The 24,075-nt window shown below is 45.5% G+C and overlaps 1 protein-coding gene across 1 annotated transcript in view; it reads left to right on the top strand.

The window, feature by feature from the left end:
• Window positions 1-24,075, top strand: part of TECTA (tectorin alpha) — a 182,801-nt gene that overhangs the window by 34,866 nt on the left and 123,860 nt on the right. The gene's annotated exons all lie outside the window — the stretch shown is intronic.

Here is a 24,075-nt window from a genome sequence, read left to right as displayed (position 1 = left end):
TTATTTATGAAAACTTCTCCCGAGGTACATCTTCACTACTCTGCTCCTTCGCTAATAGCATGGTACACGTCTCAGGCGTCCTGTTATAATCAGTAATGTTAAATAATCCACCACTCACATAGGAATGGAAAATGTTACACCTGTTTTCTTCCCTTGCGGCTTCATTTTAAGGTGCAGTCACACAGCCGTATCACTTACGCAAGAATCGCATCACAATCCTCGGACTGATCGTCAGCTCTCCTGAACTGAGCTTGACAGCATGTATTTCTATGTACAGTTGTGGCCAAAAGTATTGACACCCCTGCAATTCTGTCAGATAATACTCAGTTTCCTCCTGAAAATGATTGCAATCACAAATTCTTTGGTATTATTATCTTCATTTAATTTGTCTTAAATGAAAAAACACAAAAGAGAATGAAGCAAAAAGCAAAACATTGATCATTTCACACAAAACTCCAAAAATGGGCCAGACAAAAGTATTGGCACCCTCAGCCTAATACTTGGTTGCACAACCTTTAGCCAAAATAACTGCGACCAACCGCTTCCGGTAACCATCAATTAGTTTCTTACAGTGCTCTGCTGGAATTTTAGACCATTCTTCTTTGCAAACTGCTCCAGGTCCCTGATATTTGAAGGGTGCCTTCTCCAAACTGCCATTTTTAGATCTCTCCACAGGTGTTCTATGGGATTCAGGTCTGGACTCATTGCTGGCCACCTTAGAAGTCTCCAGTGCTTTCTCTCAAACCATTTTCTAGTGCTTTTTGAAGAGTGTTTTGGGTCATTGTCCTGCTGGAAGACCCATGACCTCTGAGGGAGACCCAGCTTTCTCACACTGGGCCCTACATTATGCTGCAAAATTTGTTGGTAGTCTTCAGACTTCATAATGCCATGCACACGTCAAGCAGTCCAGTGCCAGAGGCAGCAAAGCAACCCCAAAACATCAGGGAACCTCCGCCATGTTTGACTGTAGGGACCGTGTTCTTTTCTTTGAATGCCTCTTTTTTTCTCCTGTAAACTCTATGTTGATGCCTTTGCCCCAAAAGCTCTACTTTTGTCTCATCTGACCAGATAACATTCTTCCAAAATGTTTTAGGCTTTTTCGGGTAAGTTTTGGCAAACTCCAGCCTGGCTTTTTTATGTCTCGGGGTAAGAAGTGGGGTCTTCCTGGGTCTCCTACCATACAGTCCCTTTTCATTCAGATGCCGATGGATAGTACGGGTTGACACTGTTGTACCCTCGGACTGCAGGGCAGCTTGAACTTGGTTGGATGTTAGTCGAGGTTCTTTATCCAACATCTGCACAATCTTGCGTTGAAATCTCTTGTCAATTTTTCTTTTCCGTCCACATCTAGGGAGGTTAGCCACAGTGCCATGGGCTTTAAACGTCTTGATGACACTGCGCACGGTAGACACAGGAACATTCAGGTATTTGGAGATGGACTTGTAGCCTTGAGATTGCTCATGCTTCCTCACAATTTGGTTTCTCAAGTCCTCAGACAGTTCTTTGGTCTTCTTTCTTTTCTCCATTGCCAATGTGGTACACATAAGGACACAGGACAGAGGGTGAGTCAACTTTAATCCATGTCAACTGGCTGCAAGTGTGATTTAGTTATTGCCAACACCTGTTAGGTGCCACAGGTAAGTTACAGGTGCTGTTAATTACACAAATTAGAGAAGCATCACATGATTTTTCGAACAGTGCCAATACTTTTGTCCACCCCCTTTTTTATGTTTGGTGTGGAATTATATCCAATTTGGCTTTAGGACAATTCTTTTTGTGTTTTTTCATTTAAGACAAATTAAATGAAGATAATAATACTAAAGAATTTGTGATTGCAATCATTTTCAGGATGAAACTGAGTATTATCTGACAGAATTGCAGGGGTGTCAATACTTTTGGCCACAACTGTAACTGTCACACTCAGGTCACAAGACCGACAGCCAGTCCGAGGATTGCGCTGTGATCCTCCTGCGAGTAATACAGCTGTCTGACTGCACCCTTAATTCCCAGATTTCATCCTGCTTATTATTCCTTTACGCCAGCGGTTTCAAACTCTGCCAGGTAAATGGGCCACACATGAAAAAGACCTTGGAGTTTGTTATACCCTTTTTTTTTCTATACAATTTTTTGTTTGTGTGTTTGCATCATGAGAAAGCTACATTTTATCGTGTTTTTATTTTTTTATAGTGTTCATTGTATAAGCTATGGTACAGTTTTATATGACAATACCAAATGTGTACTTTTCATTTACTTTCATTTTTTCAGAAAATAGTATTTTACTGGTGACATTTTTTTCATACTTTATTTATTTTTTTCTTCTTAATGTTTACATTTTTTTTTCCTTTTTTTACTTAGTCCCTATACGTGACTTTTACTTGTTTGACTGCTGATCTATTAGACGCAGCGTATTGCAGGACCTTATAGCTGGCTGACTAGAAAGCCATTATTTGGCCTTGGGCTGATGGCAACTATCGGTACCCCTTGATCACGGGGTGTCAATAGGCTTAAAGAGGGAGCCCCCTGCCTCAAATTACCATCTAGATACTGCTGTCAGCGGTATCTAAGGAATTAAATGGCTGTGATCAGTACTAATACCAATCTTGACCATTGCAGCACGGTGTAAGCTGTGATATACAGCTGACTCCTGCTGATGATTGTGTTGGCTATGCTTGTGAGTCATGCCATCATCATGTCGTACGTGTACAGTGGTTTGTGGGTAGTCTCCGCCCGTTGCACCTTACATGTACAGCAGATATTGGGAAGGGAATTGACCTACGACCAGCAATGCAATAGAGTGGGGAAGAGATGCTTCCTCTCTGAAAAATTGTGCTCTGACACAACCCTGTGCTCCAAAGTCAAGTCATTAAGGGGTGCTTCCACGCTACTCCTTGGTCCTGGTCTATGCTGTCCCCAGAATGTCTCAGTAACTCTGGTACCGCATTTGCCGCAGATGACAGCCTCAGGGGGGTGCATATGGCCCTTGGGCTAAGTGTTTCAGATCCCTGCTTTATGCTCCGCTGTAAATCCCATGACCCAGTACTATCTCTGCTTGCTGTGGGGACACTGTGATTTTCCTTCCTTCTATGTTTCCTACAATAATCTAATACAAGTATACAGACAGGACGCTGAACCATTATCTACATTAAACCACCTACTATGGATCAACACTGTTGGACCATAGATTGAAGTTGATATTTTCGTGTTATCTTTCATCGTTACTTACTTTATTACTTTTATGTTCCTGCAGAACAAAGCAAAGCACTACAATTTTAATATGGTTTTGTGACAAATGTGGAAAAAGCGTGACATAATGACAAAGTATTAATCGACCCTTTCTCTCTGTTTCTAGCAATTGCAAATTGCAATCTAACTATTTTCTTCTCCTGAAACATTTTGCTTCCTCTACGCCAGTATTTCCCAAACTCCAGTACTCAAGGCTCCCAACAGGTCATGTTTTCAGGATTTCCATGGTACTGCACAAGTGGGAGAACTCCTGATACTTCCATCACCTGTGCAATGCTAAGGAAATCCTGAAAACATGACCTGTTGGGGTCCGGGAGGACTGGAGTTTGGGAAACACTGCTCTACGCCCTTTTTCTTTATTAGTTATTCAGCAAATTTCCCTTTTTTCATGATCTGATTGGCAATGGAATAGACTGAGGGAAGCTCCCCTATCCCACCAATCTCAGACTGAAATGAAGACTCCAGATTTTAACTAGGACTCAGTGGAATTGCTAGAATTAAACAGGTTACGTTAAACAGCCACAACACAGCTTCCTATTACAGCTGTCACCCACAATGGAGACATTCATTGGTTTCCAGGTGGTTTGAAATACCAGCGCCTCTCCTTGCTAAATTCCCACATACGTATGGGCTATAAAATATTCTTGGGATTTGTAATTCAGGGAAAATTGAAGCATAAAAGTTGACTCAAACTAAAATAATAGGATTTATACAAATACATAAAACAAATGCATAAGGCTAGGGCACTGTTATACAAAGTATTAGACAAGTATCATGATAAAAAAAACATTTATTGGACTAAGAACCTGCAAACAAAAATCCAACAGGTTTGGATTTTATTTTGGCAACTATTGTTATGCAATGTTGCACAATGTGAAATTTAGATCTTTTTGTCATGTGTCTCATCGCATATAGCCCTAGCTTTAAACCTGACACATAAGTGTGAGGACATTGTATCTTAATTAACCAGACGTCTATTTTCGGTATGCCAAGAAGAATAGACTGTTATCTATATGTTGACTTTTGAATTTGTGTTTCTTTCTAGTTGGTCAAGAAAACAGACTTTTGCTTGTGTAAAGGTACCTTCACACTGAACAACTTAACAACGATAACGATAGTGATCCGTGACGTTGCAGCGTCCTGGATAGCGATATCGTTGTGTTTGACACGCAGCAGCGATCAGGATCCTGCTGTGACATCGTTGGTCGGAGCTAGAAGGCCAGCACCTTATTTCGTCGCTGGATCACCCGCTGACATCGCTGAATCGGTGTGTGTGACGCGGATTCAGCGATGTCTTCACTGGTAACCAGGGTAAACATCGGGTTACTAAGCGCAGGGCCGCGCTTAGTAACCCGATATTTACCCTGGTTACCAGTGTAAATGTAAAAAAACCCAAACACTACATACTTACATTCCGGTGTCTGTCGGGTCCCCCAGCGTCCGCTTCCCTGCACTGTGTCAGCGCTGGCCGGCCGTAAAGCAGAGCACAGCGGTGACCTTCACCGCTCTGCTTTAGGGCCGGCGCTTACACAGTGCATGGAAGCGGACGCCGGGGGACCCGACAGACACCGGAATGTAAGTATGTAGTGTTTGGTTTTTTTTACATTTACACTGGTAACCAGGGTAAACATCGGGTTACTAAGCACGGCCCTGCGCTTAGTAACCCGATGTTTACCCTGGTTACCCAGGGACTTCGGCATCGTTGGTTGCTGGAGAGCTGTCTGTGTGACAGCTCTCCAGCGACCACACAACGACAAAACAGCGACGCTGCAGCGATCGGCATCGTTGTCTATATCGCTGCAGCGTCGCTTAATGTGACGGTACCTTAAGTCTGTAATGTTGACAATTTGTTGTGACACATTGTGCTCTTATCCTGGATGACTAGTGATGTTTGCTGATATGCTGATAACACATTCTACAAGCCAGCCAGTTTGTTGACTTTTAAAACAAAGGAGGAAAATCTATGCAAATATATTAAGTAAGCAAATAATGCCACTTGATCTGTCGCCTTTCTTCCCCTTAACTGTGAATGCTGGAATGAAGGACACTTATTAACCATAAAAAGAGGTTATATGCCTCTGTAAGAGAGAGAGAGAGATTCATCAAGACATCCAAACATCCAAAGGACCAGAGACAGGATGGCAGCCAAGACCTCATGGCTCCATCATGACGGACACTGGTTAATCATTCTAAAGGATGCAGCATGGATACATTTGGAGAGAACAGGTTGGGACCATCCAGTCACCTGGCACCATGGAGATGTTCGGAGAAGCCAGGTTGTGACCCTCCGGTCAACTGACCTTGTACCTCAATGGACTGTCATCTTCCTAAGCTTGTCATTAAGTCCTTTCTGTGTGTGCCACAGGAGGGGTATTCGGCCCTGGAAGCTCTGAAGTAACAGCTGCCGTTATCCCGGCAAGTCAGTGGAAGGGTGAGACTCTGTAATGTGCACCATTTTGGGGGTATTTTGTTGGAACTGTTGTACGTGTCATCTGCCTGTTTTGCCCTCACCCTGTGTTCTCTGAGAAGCTTTATGCCCACAGTTAAAGATGAGCGGGTGTTCGGAGGGACGATCCATGGTCCATACAGTTTTGGCTAGCGCATCAGGGCGTTCACCAGCATTAACTCATTATTATCATTATTTATTTTTTTTTACAGAATTTACCGTATATATTGTTTTAGAATTGTACAGTACTTTTTTATACATATATTTTAATATACTTATTTGCATCCCAATAAATGAAAATCAACTAATAGCAATAGCAAATTTATTGGAATAGAATTATATTCTCATCGAATTTTACAATGATTAGTTTTCTCCAGAATGCAGATTTTTTGCAATTTGCTTTCATGTGAATTCAGAAATATGGTGGCCAGCTTGAGGCCGCCAATCTACTGAGCGGTAGAGGGTCGGCAAAAGGTTAAAATAAAACAGCAATAATACCTCAATGCTCACTTGTCCTGTTACTCACCCAACCCACCATCTAGTTCTCTGCACCTCTTCTTTTTGCCTTCCCTCTCTCATGCTTCATTGCCCGCATTGTGGTTGGCCTGCTTCACTCTATGCCAGGTCTTCTGCTACTGAGTAAGGCCTCTGACATCATTGCATGCCATCACGGCACATGTCACGGCATGCCACCAATATTGCTAAAAGAGAAAAAAAACATTTAACTCTGTGTCCGTCATACACAATGCTTTATTTTTTTAACCACTTTCATTACTCCTCAAATTTGACATGTACATGCTACACCAACTCTGCTGCCTGTGCTTGTTGCCTCTGTTATTTTTTTTTGCTGTTTACTTTGCATTTTTAGTTGCTACTTTTTGGGAAAGTGGAAATTGTGGCTAAATCTAGTGTAATAAAAACTTATGGTATAAGATAAACTTGCAATGGCAATGCACTGGGTAATATAAAAGAGAAACAAAACATACCACGGCATCTGACAATTAAAATGTGGAACCCCCAAATAGCAGCAGCAGCAACACTAGTAGGGCTAATACCCATTGCCATGAAAAAAAGGTCGGATTTTGGTACAGAAAAATGGGATGAGTGTAATGAAAGTGTCATGCGATTTTCCCTCAAAAAAATGACGCAGGGTCCCCCTATATTTAATAACCAGCAAAGGCGAGGTAAACAGCTGTGGGATGATATTAATAGCCTAGGAAGGGGCCATGGAAATTGGCCCACTCCCAGACTAAAAACATCAGGGAATCTGTCACCACTTGTTTGGCCTACTAGGTAAAAACACCATTCAATTCAGTGCCCCCTATGCATTACACAAGTACTTCTGATACCCCCTGACTCCCCACGTATGATCCATAAATACCTTTTTTATTCCTCCAGCGCTGTATGTTAATATGGTTGGTCTGATGGGCGGGTCTTAGTGTCCATCTCTCCCCCCCCTCACTTGCTTCTACGCATTCCTTGCAGTGAATTTCGGTGATTGCGTAGTTTTTGCGCATGCACATTCCAAAGGCATCTCGCGCATGCGCAGTATGCTTTGCCCAACAGTGGGCAAAGCAGAAAAGCTGTATTGCGCATGCCCAAGCATACGTGATTGCTTTCTATGTACCGGAAGTATTTCGCTGCCATTTCTGTGTTCCGGGCCATAGAAAACAATGAACATCTTTCATGTCCAAGGTAATGTAAGTAGAGTTATGTAAAACCCTGTGTGAAATTTTTAATAAGCTTGGAAGAAATGTGAAAACATTCTCTGTGGGTGAAATTTGTTATCAGCCTCTGTGGGGGAAATGTGAAAACATGCTCTGTGGGTGAAAATCTGCTTCTGTGCTGACATAGCATTTTTTCTTAATTATGCAGACGTATTTTCCATGAGGTCAAGAGACATAGGCCATTGTTCATATGAGCCTGAATGCTGACTCTTGAATGGGTGTTTGTTGCAGCTTATTGTGCTGCTGTCCTTGGAGGATAGGGACACAGCGTCATCATTGAACAATCGATGTTTGCTAAAATCTTGATTACCCATTGTATCAGTCCATGCAGCTTGTTGGCCTGCAAACATTGAAGGATAAACTATGCAGAATGATGAAACGCTGCGTACACAGATGCAAATTTGAAAGCAGCCTTACTGCACACCTTGCTCATTTTAAATTAGATATATTTATGTGCCTGCAAACTTTACAGTACTAATAGGGAAAATAAAATATTTAGCCCTGAAAAGAATATTTCTTTTAATGGTGCAGTGGTATACAAGTTCTGCAATAGCAATATTAAACCCTGCCTAGATGCCTCTAGTCCAAACTATCCGTCCAATAAATGCAGGTAACAGTGGTTTTACTAGAGAAAGTAAATATTTAGCCCTGAATAGGACTTTTCTTTTAAAAGTGCAGCACCAGTATACAAGTACTGCAATAGCAATATTAAACACAGCCTATCCTATATGTCTGCTCTAAAATACGCTCTCACTCCTATAACAACCCTCCCTGAACTGCTTACTGAGGACAGTATGCCGAGCATCGTGCCATTGGGTCTTATATAAGACACCATGAAGCGATGTGGCCAACCAATCACAGTAACCTCAGGTTGAGGTCGGTGCTGGAGGCTCCATTATTCTTTATGTGGAGTGTGGCTCTGCAGGTGGAGACGGTTACAGAGGTCCACATTGTCAGACAGCAGCGCACTGACTTGAACCACAGCAAGCGGACGAGAAAGGTGACCACCAAAACAGCAGCGCAGATTATTTCCACGTCTCCTATCTGCTATCAATAGTCTCCATTGGAGGCTAGAAGCTGCCATAACTTGTTCGGCTCTGCTACATAGAGGCGATGCTCAGATCGCCCCTATGTAGCAGAATTACTGCATTACCTCTGGTTGTCATGCCGATGCACCGCTGACCCCCTATCATGTGACGGGGTCAGCGGTGCGCGTATTTCCATCCCAATGGCAGGAAGCGCTTGTTAAATGCTGCTGTTAGAGTTTGATAGCGACATTTAACTAGTTAATAGGGGCGAGCGGATCGCGATTCTCGCCCGAGCCTATTGCAGACACATGTCAACTCTTGAAAACAGATGACAAGTCGCAGCTTTGAGGTGGGCTCACCGCCGAAGCCCACCTCAAAGCGGGGCTTCTGATGTCGGACATACTATCCCATCCAACGTCAGAAAGGAGTTAAACAACACCTTTAAAGGGAATCTATCAAAAAAATTTTGCTAACCCATCTGAATTAATGTAGGGGCAGAAACCCTAATTTCAGTGGTGTATTACTTATTGGGTTGCTTGCTGCTCTTTTGATAAAATCACTTTATCTGTGGCAGATCTACCAGTTCCCTGAATGCTGAGCTCTGTATAATCCCGCCCACACCACTGATTGACAGCTTTCTTTGAACACTGTGCATAGACAGAAAATAGCCAGTCAGTAATGGGGGCGGAGTTATACAAACCTCATGAATATGTGGTCTGGTCATGGTGTGGCGGTATTTGTTCCTTGTATGTGGTATTATATGTGGTATTATTTGGCCACTATGGGGTGGAAATATGTGGTTTGGTCATGGTGTGGAAGTACTTGTTCCTTTTATGTGGTATTATTCGGTCCCTATGTGCTGGTAATATGTAGTGTGGTCATGGTATGGCTGTATTTGTTCCTTGTATGTGGTATTGTTTGATCTATACGTGGTGGTAATATGGAATCTGGTCATGGTGTGGCGGTATTTGTTCCTTGTAATTGGTATTATTCGATCACTATGTGTTGTAATATGTGGTCCGGCCATAGTATGACAGTATTTGTCCCTTGTATGTGGTATTATTGGTCATTTTATACATTGAAAATTAAATAAAAATATACCTTAAAAGAGTATTGGATATTATAAGAAATGTTTAATATAGTAGAGTAGAGCCCAGCCAAAAAATTCTACCTTGTCATGGTGGCAGATTGAAAAAATCTTTTGGCCAAAAGAAAAGCTGATTGCTATGTATGTGATGTGGTGCTAGATGGGAACTGTTAATGTCTGGTGAGGATGTGTTGCAGAAGCGGAATTTTTCCAAGAGTGGGTGGTGTGACTGTGGAAGGTTTGAGGGGTGGAGGCGGGGCTGGGGTGGAATCTGGGCAGAGTCTCAAGGAGGCCCATACATTTTGCTAGTAAAGGGCCCTTAAATTCCTGGTGGCAGCCCTGAAGGCGGGCAACTGTTCCCCAGAGCACCCTCATGCATCAAGTTCCCAGGCCAATGCTTAGGTGTTCCCCAGTCTGACGCTTTTTTAAAGAAAGCGCGGACAATAAACGAATGGTCATTTGCAACCTGTGCCCTACTAAGATCAGCATGGGTCTTACCACTACCAGCCTGACCATCACCAACATACTCAGGCACATGTCATCAAAGCACCCAACTAGGTGGGCTGAATGCCTAGGTCCACTATCAGTGTCTGCAGGTGACACCAATGCCTCTTCCAATGTGCTACATGTTTGCCAATTCCCTGTCCATGATGCAGGTATGGATGCCTCCTGCTCTGCACCTGTCGTTGCACTTTTGCAAACACCATCAACAACCATGTCCATTTCCTTGTCCCAGCACAGCGTTCAACTGTCCCTACCCCAGGCCTTGGAATGCAAGCAAAAATATCCAGCATCCCGCCCAAAGGCCCAAACACTAAACATCACATTTCCAGACTGCTTGCCCTGGAAATGTTATTGTTTAGTCTTGTGGACACTGAGGCTTTCCACAACCTCATGGTGGCGGCCGTCCTTCGTCAATCGGTCCCCAGTCGCCACTATTTTTCTTGGTGTGCCGTCCCTGACTTACACCAGCACATGTCGCATAACGTCACCTGCGCCCTGACCAATGCAGTTACTGGGGAAGGTCTACTTATTGACCGACACGTGGACAAGTGCTTGTGGACAGGCATGCTACATTTCCCTGATGGCACACTGGGTGAAACTTGTGAATTGTGGGACCGACTCACACCCTGGGATGGCACATTATATATATTGTGCTATACGTTGTGTTGTTCTTACTTCGTAGTCGAAGATAACCATGGCTTCAGGGTTAAAAGAGAATTATACAAATAACAAATGAGTTGGTGTAGTGATCAAACATATTATTCATAAACAACTAATACCAAAAATACCTTTATTTAGAAAATTATTTAAAATTGTAGTAGACAAAACCCGTAGCCCTACAACAATGTGACCAAAATTTAAAACCAAATACTTAGGACTACCGTTACCATATCCTTCCCTAATGTACTTTTCCTATCTGTTAGGGGTGATACCACATCCGATATCTCATATCACCTCCCTACTTATTAGTTGTTTGTACCCAAAACAATAGTCGGCCCTAATGCCCCCAGGACTACAACATATCTCGTACCTATAGGGGTATGCCGCTACAGAAATGTGCAAACGGAAGATAGATGGTACATAAAGAAGATATGTGCAATAATGATAACAAATTGTCACGATACCACAGACCTATTGCTTTATCTATGGTTTAAAGTACACACTAGCCTAATATTCCCAGATGATAGTAGGACACCCGCAATATTTGGAATAGGGGTTAATAATGTGCTGTAAAGGTGCTATAGTCTAACCTTACCAATCCCTATAGCCCCTGTCCCTACCTAGCATGCGGAGGTTGGCACCCCTAAATAATCACGCAAATGGCGCCCCCGGTCTCGTCGACTATCCCTCAGTAACCCTATTATGTTTTACCTGACCCATATGCCATAAATACAATGGGATAATGGGTCTAAAGAGAGGGAGTGAGGGAAAGAGGATAGGTATGAGATAATATAGGGACCAATGATAACACAGGTAGGTATGGGGAGTATTTAGATAAGAATAAGGTCAAAGCACTTCCCTCACTCCCTCACTCCCTTTTTTTTATTTGTTTTTCTTACAGATTTCTGGCAACCGGAGAGAGTTAATCATCCCTCCACTTCCAATACCTTCTCGGAATATCCACCCTGTCCGGAATAGTTGCGGACACCTGCCGGGCTTTGTGGAATGTACTCCGGGAAGAGTTTATACCCCTACCCACCGTGGAAATGTGGCTTGAAATTGCTGAAAAATTCTGGAATGTGTGTGATTTCCCCAACTGTTTGGGAGCGGTGGATGGAAAGCACATTCGCATTATCAAACCAGCCAGAACAGGATCGGAGTACTTCTATTACAAAAAATATTTTTCTGTTGTGCTCATGGCAATAGCCGATGCGGACTGTCGTTTCATCGCCATGGACATTGGAGCTTTTGGCCGTGGCAACGATTCCCAGACTTTTAAGAACTCTGATATGGGCCGCCGTGTGTATGGCAAAAATTTTAATTTTCCACGGCCACAACCGCTCCCCAACACTCAAGGTCCACCGATGCCATTTGTTATGGTTGGGGATGAGGCCTTTCAGATGTGTGAAAACCTACTGAAGCCATATTCCAGTCGGGACTTGAACCACACTAGGAGGATCTTTAACTACAGACTGACCAGGGCCCGAAGAACAGTAGAGTGTACCTTTGGCATTCTAGTCTCAAAATGGCGCATTCTTGCATCAGCCATTAATCTAAAAATGGAGACAGTCGACGAGGTGGTCAAAGCCTGTGTGGTTCTGCACAATTGTATAATGGCAAAGGAGCAAACCAACATTGAACTGGATGAACCAGTTGCACACCCACTGCCCAATTACCAGCATCACCCGCTGCGGTCAACTGCTGAAGGTGGTCACATGCGGGACCAATTTGCTGCCTTTCTTTATTCTGATATTGGACGTGTGTCATGGCAGGACAATGTTGTGTAAATGTCCTGTTGTAATTTTATCTGTACAAGTAATTTTCTTAAATGTGAATAATATGTCTCATTAATAAACTTTATTTTTGTTTGTGTTGACCGTGTCTCCTATGTATTTCCTCTACAAACCAAGGCTGTCCTAAAACTGGCAGTATTTGGTCTGTCTTTAATATCAGTATATTGTGGTATAGCGACCCCTGTGGCAGCTAGGAGACGCTGTGTGTGCTCCTTGAGATATGCATTGAGGCATATATATGGTGTGCACGGACCTGTGGTGATGTCACGCTCACCTGACTAGCCATGTGACAGGTACCTGGGTGTGGTTACACCTATGTAAAGGAGGTGTGTGGAGCACATGGTGGAATGTGAGTGTTAGTGGGTAAGTGTCCGTCAGGGTGGACACACTTCCGTGTGTCCTGTCAGGACACTGCAAAGTGGCCTGTGTGCTGGATGGTCCCAGGTGGGGACAGACGTCCTGGAAGCACACAGTGACCATTCCAGGCTGGAGAGCCTGCGTGCTGGACATAGCACGGACGGTTGGTGTTGGAGGCTCCGGCGAGTGGAGTCGTCCTGGAAGCACCTGGAGACCGTAGACCTGAGAGGTCTGTGTTGACGACCTGGGACTGACCTGAAGTCAGTGTGAGTGAGAAACGTCTGATGGATACCTCTGTGGAGAAGAGGTATCCGGGAAACCTGTGCGGCACCAACAGGTAACGGGAAGGAACCGTGTGACACTGACCAGGGTCAGAGTGAGAGACATTGTGTATGGGCACCTCGGAGGCCAAGGGGTGTCCAGGAACCCGTAAAGGTTGCCAACGGGTAACGGTCTGAAAACCGTGTATAATGCTGACCGGGGTAAGAGACGAACTGTGGTAAAGATGAATATATGCAGACTGTGTTCAAACTGTTACCAGGTTCCTGTGGATGTGGTTTACATTATGTGAAATAAACCGAAAAGACTGTTTTTGATAGAAAACCGTGCCCAAGTGCTTTGATTCTGCTGCCAAGCGAGTGTTCCCCAAGACACGTAGTAGGCGCTATGCTACAATTGGTGCTCGAAGCGGGCAAACGGTTCCCTAAGAAGCACATGGGCGGTGCTGGCTAAGCCAGAGGAGTCGAATGGTCTGACAACCGTGGGATACTGATCGGGATCAGTGAGCAAAATGTGTTTGTGCTGTAATGCTGTAACTTGGCGGGGTTACGAAGATGACAAGCGTCTTGTTGTGGATCGGCGAGTCCATGAAGGTGACAAGCGTATTGCTGTAACTCGGCGGGGTTACGAAGGTGACAAGCGTCTTGCTGTGGATCGGCGGGTCCACGAAGTCTGCGGTGGAGCCGTGCAGAGCATTGTGGAGTGCGGCTGCAGTTGCAGCAAGAGGTTCAGCAGCAGCAGCTTGTGTTTGCCAGCAGGAGCTGGTGAAGTGTTGAAAAAAAAACAAAAAACAAAAAAAACATTTTTTTTCTCTGTGCAGACTCTTAAAGGGCCAGTGCGACCCAAAGAGACATGGGTTTTTTTTCTCTGTACTGTGTGAACTGGTACTGTTGGGTGTACCCCAGGGAAGGAGCTGGTGTCCCTAAAAGGGGCGGAGTCCAAAAGGGGGGTGGAGTTCCACCAAATGGTGGTTTCCAAAAGATGGTTGTTAAAAGGGGTGGAGTTCCGCCAAATGGTGGTTTCCCAAAAAAGGGGTGGATTTCTGCCAAATGGTGGTTTCCAAAAAAGGGTGGAGTTCTGCCAAATGGTGGTTTCCCAAAAGGGGGCGGAGCGTCCCAAAAGGGTGATGCAGTCGGACTGTTGTCCAGGGCAAATGAATTGTTGGGTATGGAGGTTGGTGCGGAGAGTGCCCTTGTGGTTGACGGTCCTGGGTGGGCGTGACCGGGGAAGAAGGTGGACGATCCCAACTTACGGACATGACATTGGTGGGAGAACTTGTTACAAAAATGTTGTGACTTGTCGGCTAAAGCTCAGGGTTTACATGTTGACCGCTGGGGGCGGGGAAAAGACCTGACAAAGGTGTGATGATGAAGATGGTGTGTGATAAGTGTTCAACCCTACGGGTTTGAACAGAGGGGGGGAATATGTGGTATAGCGACCCCTGTGGCAGCTAGGGGGGCGCTGTGTGTGCTCCTTGAGATATGCATTGAGGCATATATATGGTGTGCAAGGACCTGTGGTGATGTCACGCTCACCTGACTAGCCATGTGACAGGTACCTGGGTGTGGTTACACCTATGTAAAGGAGGTGTGTGGAGCACATGGTGGAATGTGAGTGTTAGTGGGTAAGTGTCCGTCAGGGTGGACACACTTCCGTGTGTCCTGGCAGGACACTGCAAAGTGGCCTGTGTGCTGGAGGGTCCCAGGTGGGGACAGACGTCCTGGAAGCACACAGTGACCATTCCAGGCTGGAGAGCCTGCGTGCTGGACATAGCACGGACGGTTGGTGTTGGAGGCTCTGGCGAGTGGAGTCGTCCTGGAAGCACCTGGAGACCGTAGACTTGGGAGGTCTGTGTTGAGGACCTGGGACTGACCTGAAGTCAGTGTGAGTGAGAAACGTCTGATGGATACCTCTGTGGAGAAGAGGTATCCGGGAAACCTGTGCGGCACCAACAGGTAACGGGAAGGAACCGTGTGACACTGACGGGGGTCAGAGTGAGAGACATTGTGTATGGGCACCTCGGAGGCCAAGGGGTGTCCAGGAACCCGTAAAGGTTGCCAACGGGTAACGGTCTGAAAACCGTGTATAATGCTGACCGGGGTAAGAGACGAACTGTGGTAAAGATGAATATATGCAGACTGTGTTCAAACTGTTACCAGGTTCCTGTGGATGTGGTTTACATTATGTGAAATAAACCGAAAAGACTGTTTTTGATAGAAAACCGTGCCCAAGTGCTTTGATTCTGCTGCCAAGCGAGTGTTCCCCAAGACACGTAGTAGGCGCTATGCTACAATATGTAATCCAAAACCAGGAGTGGGCTATAAAGGCAGAGGTGCTAGTTATTATGTTAATAGCATAATTTACCTATAATTTGTTCACTCCTTGTTTTGACTTACAAATATTGATATAAAACACTGACCACATACTGCTAGTGTGACGGCAGTCATCTTGCTTTAGTGGTAAGCTTGTTGACATCATTGCGTCCTGATTCTGTTCTGCTGTATCCATTGGACACAGACTGAAGAGACAATGACTGTCACACTAAAGCGCTCTATAGTCATCAAGTCAGGTGTCAGAAATAATGAATTCATGATGCACATATAACAGCCTCATGAATTCACTATTTCTGACACCTGTGCAGGTGAGCATAGATATGCCATGTATGACCACTATCGTCCCTTCACTTTGTATGGAATACCGTATATACTCGAGTATAAGCCGAGATTTTCAGCCCAAATTTTTGGGCTGAAAGTGCCCCTCTCGGCTTATACTCGATTCACTGTCGGCGGGTGAGAGGGAGAGAGGTCTGTCATATACTCACCTGCTTCCGGGGCTCCTGGCACTCCCCCTGCCTGTCCCATGGTCTTCGGGTGCCGCAGCTCTTCCCCTGTTCAGCGGTCATGTGGGACCGCTCATTGAAGTTATGAATATGGACTCCACTACCATAGGGGTGGAGCCGCATATTCATTCCTCTAATGAGCGGTAACGGTGACCGCTGACAGAGGAAGAGGCTGCGGCACCCGGAGACCATCTGTCTGGGATAAGGAGCCAGGGACGCCGGGAGCAGGTGAGTATTACATATTTACCTGTCCACTTTCCACCCACCGGGCGCCGCTCCGTCTTCCCGTCCTCTTACGATGACGTACTAAGCTGCGTGCCGCCCTCTGCCTGATCAGTCAGTGCGGAGAGACTCCGAGACAGGACGCTGAGGAGCTGAGGAGCTGCGGGCAGCAAGAGAGGTGAGTATGTCATTTTTTTTTTTATTGCAGCAGCAGCATTATATATTGCACAGCTTTATATGGAGCATCTATGGGGCAATAATGAATGATGCAGAGCATTCTATATGGCACAGCTTTATAAGGAGCATCTATGGGGCCATAATGAACGGTGCAGAGCATTCTATATGGCACAGCTTTATATGGAGCATCTATGGGGCCATAATGAACGGTGCAGAGCATTATATATGGCACAGTTTTATATGGAGCATCTATGGGGCCATAATGAAATGTATGGAGCATTACATGTGGCACAGCTTTATATGGAGCATCTTATGGGGCAATAATGAACGGTATGGAGCATCTATTTTTATTTTTGAAATTCACCGGTAGCTGCTGCATTTTCCACCCTAGGCTTATACTCGAGTCAATAAGTTTTCCCAGTTTTTTGTGGCAAAATTAGGGGGGTCGGCTTATACTCGGGTCGGCTTATACTCGAGTATATAAGGTAGATTATGTACACAGAAGAGAAAATGGAGGTTATACAAGGCAGTTCTCCACTCACCAGGTCAGGTGTCCTAACTAAACATTTTTTTGACACCTGACCTGTTGCGTATAGTTCTGCATTGTATTTCCGCCATTTTCTCTTCAGACTGCTACACTAGTCACTGACTAAGCAGAAGGAAGAGATTATGGAGATAATACATTAATTACTTTTTTGGCCCACCTCATATCTCTATACTAAAGACACACAAAGCTGCAGTCTTTTATTTGCTAACTACTGGAGATATGATGTGGCCAAAAAATAAAGTGTGTGGCAAAGTTTATTTGGCGCACGGTGTGTGTTGCCGGCGGCGAAAGACACAGTAAACCAAACATAATTGTGCCAAAAAAAATAGTTTTTATTTTTAAACAACAAAAATATTTATTTAACTGCGCCGGCTTGGGGTAGAGTGATGTAAACGGGGGGTGTGAAGCACTGAGGCCTGGCTAACCGTGGTCGACGCAGAGGTGGCAGGAGAAGGGGCAATTAAACTAGTGGGGTCTGGTAGTTCGGGGATGGGGCTTGACACACGAGAGGCTTGAGACGCACTGGAAGGGTGAGACAAGCCTGACATTACAGACACACTAGGAGGTGAAGGGGCAGGAATACTTAGAGTCCGCTGTTTTTTTTTTTTTGTTTGTTTTTTTGGGATTGCCGGGTTCTGGGAAGCCTCAGTGGGCTCATATGGCGTGGCATGGTCGTGGTGGGTGACCTGTCAAGGTCTGGCTGCACTGTGTCACAGTCCATAGTGCTCGTAGAGCGTGCAGCCATGCCAGAGTCCATAGTGCTCGTAGAACCTGCAGCCATGCCAGAGTCCATAGTGCTCGTAGAGCGTGCAGCCTTGCCAGAGTCCATAGTGCTCGTAGAGCGTGCAGCCATCCCAGAGTCCATAGTGGTCGTAGAGCGTGCAGCCATGCCAGAGTCCACAGCGCTCGTAGAGCAGAAGGCCATGCCAGGGTCCTGCTGCATCGTGGTGGTGGTGGTACGGAAGGCCATGCCAGGGTCCTGCTGCATCGTGGTGGTGGCGGTACAGAAGGCCATGCCAGGGTCCTGCTGCATCGTGGTGGTGGCGGTACAGAAGGCCATGCCAGGGTCCTGCTGCATCATGGTGGTGGCGGTACGGAAGGCCATACCAGGGTCCTGCTGCATCGTGGTGGTGGCGGTACGGAAGGCCATGCCAGGGTCCTGCTGCATCGTGGTGTCAGTGGAGGAGGTCCAAGCAGGAACAGTGGTTGTCATGGTGGTGGCATTGGGCTGTCCAACAGCACTCTGCATGGTGGTGGTGCTGTACTGGTGTCTGGCACTGCTAGGAATAGAGGTGGCCGTGCAGTGGTATGCAGCAGAGGTCGGCATTGAGGATAATCGTGACAGTGAAGGCACAAGTGGATATGCCGCCACTGTCTGCTGAAAATACTGACTCTGCTGCATAGCCTGCACGTAAGCATCATTGCAGGCCTGCATGACACTCAGCTGGAGATCAGGAGTAAGGTGTTCCGACATGCCCTGCTCAATTTGGTTAAAAAAATGATGTGCTGGCCTCTGGAGGTCGGCTTTTACTTGGTCAAGACTTTTGGTGACCTCCTGGATACGTGTATTCATGTGGCTAAGTGAAATATCCATTCGGTCACTCAAAGCCTTGAGTCCTTCGTGAAAAACCGAGCTCAAGTGCAAAAACTCGGGCATGAGGGACCTGTCCGATGCCCTCTGCGGCTGCCGGGAGGAGCCTCCAAAAAAAGAGGCAGTGGCAGAGGACTGGGAAAGGGGAACACCTGATGGACCAGCTTCCTGGTCTCCAGTTAGTGTGGCAGGCCCACTTGCTGCAGCGCTGCTGGATGGCTGGGACAGGTCCGTGGATGTCTGATGAAGGAGCGCTCCAGAACCTGGGCCAACAGTAGTGCTCCATGTGCTGTGAAAAAAGAAAAAAGAAAATTAATACCAAGAATTAACCAGACGCAAAATCCTGTGGAAAAGAAATATACAGATTATGGCAATACAATACAACCAAATGCAAGGGGAAAATACTTACGTTCTCTGGGCAAGGACCGGTCTTAAAAATTCCAGAACGCGATGGTATTTGTATTTTCTGATCCTTGCTCCTGAACCACTGGGAACACGGCTCTCTTGACGCAGGTCCTTGTTGAAGCGGTCCTTCATCGAACGCCAACGTGTTTTCACTTTGGCCACTGTTAAAAAAAAAAAAAAAAAATCAGAAAAAGGACTTTTGGCCGTACTCACACAACTGTGTGCAATGAGAGAAACTCCTGAGAGTTTCTTTCATCACGCACAGTTGTGTGAGCACGGCCAAGGTCTCTGCTGCTTCACACTGCATTGCAATACTTACCAAATGCACTTCGGACCCGGTTCGGGGCGTTGTCCCAGCCATCCCACATTGCTATGGCCACCTCATTCCATAGGCGCCGGATCGTCACGTTGTTTGAGTGCAGTGGATCCCGGGTGTCCCACAACGGAACTCGCTCATGGACCAGGGAGATGAGGATATCGTTGTCAATGAGGTCCTCATCCCGTTCTGGAACCTAAAACATAAATGAAGACATTAAATGTTGCATACATTAACATAAGGAAAAGAAAGAAAACAGAGGCTGAGGCTGAGAAATGGCATGAATAAGGAAAGTCAAGATAAAAAAGGAATCCAGAAGAAAAATGTAAAGAAAGAGGAAAGTAAAGAAAGGAAGATTCAAGAATACTAAAGTGAGGTTACAGTAAACAGTCAGCCTTGTATACATACATGCTGCCGCCTTGCCACCCGACCGTGACTCCGCTGCTCCTGCGAAAGTCTCAGCCGTACTAGAAGAAGAGCTCTAAAAAAATTAAAAACCAAAATTGTCATATGTGTAGATGTGACAGTGAATACTTACCAATCTGCGGAGGCAAGTATTCACCTCACTGACATGTTCTACTTCAGAAGGCCCAGGACGTTGCTCCTCATCAGAATGCATGCACGCAGAAAGAAAGAAATGGCAGAAATTAGGACATGTAGGGACAGAAAATAGAAAATAAAGGCATTGGATAGGATATACTCACATTGTTCAGTGTCCTGTTTTCCTCCAAGGATGTAGCCTGCGTCTCGTCTGCTTCTGTGTCTGCTGAGTAGTGACCTGCAACTGTCCACTCCCTCCCTTTATCACCTTGTATGTGGGGGGTGGCTTATCAGTGTCTAGACATGTTTTTCTCTTGTGGAACGCATGCGTTCACGAACGCAAGCAAACGCATGTGCTTGTAAATGCATGCGTTCATATAGACAGCAATGCGTTTTGGCGCATTCCTTGCGCAATCGACCGCATATGTCTCCAGGCGGTAAATTGACGCCTCTAAAAATTACTACATGTTGCATTTCCGCGAAAAGCCGCAGACGACGAAACGATGCATGCGGCGTCAAACGTGGTAAAACGCAAACTATCGCAAACGAATGCGTCCCTAATGTTAAAGATAGGAATACACAACGCATGCGGATATTTGCGGAAGAAACGCTGTGGACACAACCGCAAATGTAAAACCGGCCTAACAGAGAGGGTGGTGTATGTAGACTTACTCATGAAGCCACCATAGTTGCCATTAAAGGGCTAGGATCTGTCAGAGCAGAGGAAAGAATATAAGCTTAATACTGATTGTGAGGATTGCCACATCAGAAGAGTCTGAGTGTTGACTGAGGGTAAAGTGGATGAAAGCTGATAACTTTGTGGGAAGGACTGATCAACAGTAACTACTAGGGTTGAGCGAAACGGATCGAACATTTTCAAAAGTCGCCGACTTTTGGCAAAGTCGGGTTTCGTGAAACCCAACCCGATCCCAGTGTGGGATCGGCCACGCGGTCGGCGACCTTAACGCCAAAGTCGCGTTTCGTATGACGCTTTCAGTGCCTTTTCTCAGCCAATGAAGGTGGACGCAAGAGTGTGGGCAGCGTGATGACATAGCTCTCGGTCCCCACCATCTTAGAGAAGGGCATGGCAGTGATTGACTTGCTTTCTGCGGCGTCACAGGGGCTCTAATGGGGCGTGCACGCCGACCGCCATCTTACTGCTGCCGAGCTGAGCATAGGGAGAGGTTGCTGCCGCTTCGTCAGAAGCAGGGATAGCGTTAGGCAGGGTACATTAACCCCCAAACCGCTTGTGCAGTAGCGATTTCCACTGTCCAACACCACCTTTTCTTTGCAGGGACAGGGGAGGCTAGATTTCTCTTCATCAGCTCTGTAGCTTATTGGGCTGCCCTAGAAGGCTCCCTGATAGCTGCATTGCTGTTTGTACACCACTGTGCAAACCAACTGCTTTTTTAAAAGCACAAATCCTGTTGCTCCTTCCTTTCTGCACAGCTATCTTGTTTGTTTGTCCATACTTTTTGTGTGCAGCAGTCCTTTTTATTGTTGCCTGCCATACTTTTCAGAGATTATTGTAGGGAGATAGTAATTGTAGTACAGTCCCTTTTATTTTTTTTTTATATATCTTCCAGCCACTTTCTGCCTCTGAAACTGTGTAGTGTAAAACAGTGGGTCTGTATTTTTCTGCACTGTCCCACACCTGAAAAGGGAGATTAATATTGCCAATCAGTGCATCTGCGCCAGTCCTGTCTGTGGTATCTCTGTCAGTCATTTTGTGCCACAGAAACTATACTGTAATATAGTGGGCCTGATTTATTCACTAGTGTCCCCCCAAAAAATAAAACTAAAGGGAGAATAATATTCCCAAATTTGTGCATTTGTGCCAGTCGTGTCTGTGGTATCTCTGTCAGTCATTTTGTGCCACAGAAACTATACTGTATATATAGTGGGCCTGATTTATTCACTAGTGTCCCCCAAAAAAATAAAACTAAAGGGAGAATAATATTGCCAAATCTGTGCATCTGTGCCAGTCGTGTCTGTGGTATCTCTGTCAGTCATTTTGTGCCACAGAAACTATACTGTCATACATTGGGCCTGATTTATTCACTAATCTCCCATATAAAAAAATAAAACTAAAGGGAGAATAATATTGCCAAATCTGTGCATCTGTGCCATTCCTGTCTGTGGTATCTCTGTCAGTCATTTTCAGCCACAGAAACTATACTGTCATACATTGGGCCTGATTTATTCATTAGTCTCCCATATAAAAAAAAAATAATAAAGGGAGAATAATATTGCCAAATCTGTGCATCTGTGCCAGTCGTGTCTGTGGTATCTCTGTCAGTCATTTTGTGCCACAGAAACTATACTGTCATACATTGGGCCTGATTTATTCACTAGTCTCCCATATAAAATAATAATAAAGGGAGAATAATATTGCCAAATCTGTGCATCTGTGCCAGTCGTGTCTGTGGTATCTCTGTCAGTCATTTTGTGCCACAGAAACTATACTGTCATACATTGGGCCTGATTTATTCACTAGTCTCCCATATAAAAATAATAAAACTAAAGGGAGAATAATATTGCCAAATCTGTGCATCTGTGCCAGTCGTGTCTGTGGTATCTCTGTCAGTCATTTTGTGCCACAGAAACTATATTGTCATACAGTGGGCCTGATTTATTCAGCACTCACCCACACATAAAAAGGGAGATTTATATTCACAACAAGTTAACATACACCTTCTACCTTGTTTTTCAGTACCATATAACGGTTGTTAGTTTGGTTACATTTTCCCAAGAATGAGGAAGGCTGGTGGAAGAGGTCATGGCCGTGGGTGGTCATTGCCATCAGGTAATGCTGATGGTGGTGGTGGTGGTGCTGGTGAAGCATCGGGTGGTAGAGGGAAAATCAAAATAGCACCTAAGTCTCGAGTTGTTGAGCCAGCGTCATCGTCCGGCTACACAAGGCCTCAAACGCTACCTTTTCTGGGAGTAGGAAAACCGCTGTTAAAGCCGGAGCAGCAGGAGAAAGTTTTGGCTTTCCTTGCTGACTCTGCCTCTAGCTCTTTCACCTCCTGTTCGGATAGTTCAAAATTAAAAAGTAGCCAGTCGTTGGTGGATGCTCCCGGTCAGGTTCAAGTAGATTCCTTGTGTCCTTCCCCCAAAACAACAGTGAAGGATGTGTCAGGCGACACAACAGTTTACTCCATGGAGCTCTTTACACATACCGTGCCTGGGTTAGAAAGGGAAATAGTTAACAGCCCACTAGAAGATGATTCGGACATGGAGTGCACTGATGCACAGCCACAGCTAGATTGTCATGCTGTTCCATCGACTCACATCACTACATTGCCCTCGCAGTGTACTGAGCCAGAAACTGACCCTGATGAGACGATGGTGCCCATTCCCGAACGTTATAGCACCTTACACGGTGACACAGAGATAGCTGAACATGAGATTGAAGAGGAGGTGATAGATGACCCAGTTGTTGACCCAGATTGGCAGCCATTGGGGAAAGAGGGTGCCGCTGGCAGTAGCTCAGAAGCGGAGGAGGAGGATCGGCAGCAGCCATCTACATCACATTTGCATTCATCTGGCAGGCCCGTCTCTGGCCAAAAAAGTTTGGCAAAACCAAAACCATTTTACGGACAGCGTGGCCATCCGGTTAAAGTAGCACAGTGTGCAATGCCTGAAAAGGTATTCAATAGTAGGAAGAGTGCAGTCTGGCAATTTTTTAACCAAGATCCGAATGATCAGTGCAAAGTGATCTGTAAGAAATGCTCAAGGACATTTAGCAGAGGTCAGAATGTCAAAAGTTTAAATACAACTTGCATGCATCGACATTTAACCACCATGCACTTGCAAGCCTGGACAAGCTACCAAACGTCCCTAAACGTTGTTGCACCCCCTCACAATGAAGCTAGTCAGCAACGCTACATTCCTTTCCTCACTGTAAGCCCACTGGTTAGAACAACAATAGCAGCAAATGTGGAGGTGTCGTCGCTAGGGCAAAGCAGTCAGGGAATCACAAGTTTATTGGTAGGAAACACAGCATGTAGGCCTACATCGAGAATACCATCACCAACCCTCTCTCAATCCGCCATGTCCACCACCACCACCACCGCAAGTCCCACCATATGCACCTCGCCAGTCCAGCTCACCCTCCAAGAGACTCTCATTAGGAAAAGAAAGTACTCACCCTCTCATCCGCGTACACAGGGTTTGAACGCCCACATTGCTAGACTTGTATCGTTAGAGATGATGCCCTACCGCTTGGTTGAAAGCGAAGCTTTCAAAGCCTTGATGGCCTATGCAGTACCACGCTATGAGCTACCCAGTCGACACTTCTTTTTGAGAAAA

Source organism: Ranitomeya variabilis, chromosome 4 (assembly GCF_051348905.1).
Source record: "Ranitomeya variabilis isolate aRanVar5 chromosome 4, aRanVar5.hap1, whole genome shotgun sequence".
Taxonomy (NCBI): Eukaryota; Metazoa; Chordata; class Amphibia; order Anura; family Dendrobatidae; genus Ranitomeya; species Ranitomeya variabilis.
The sequence above is the reverse complement of the archived record's forward strand: the minus strand, read 5'-3'. Positions and strand labels throughout refer to the sequence as shown.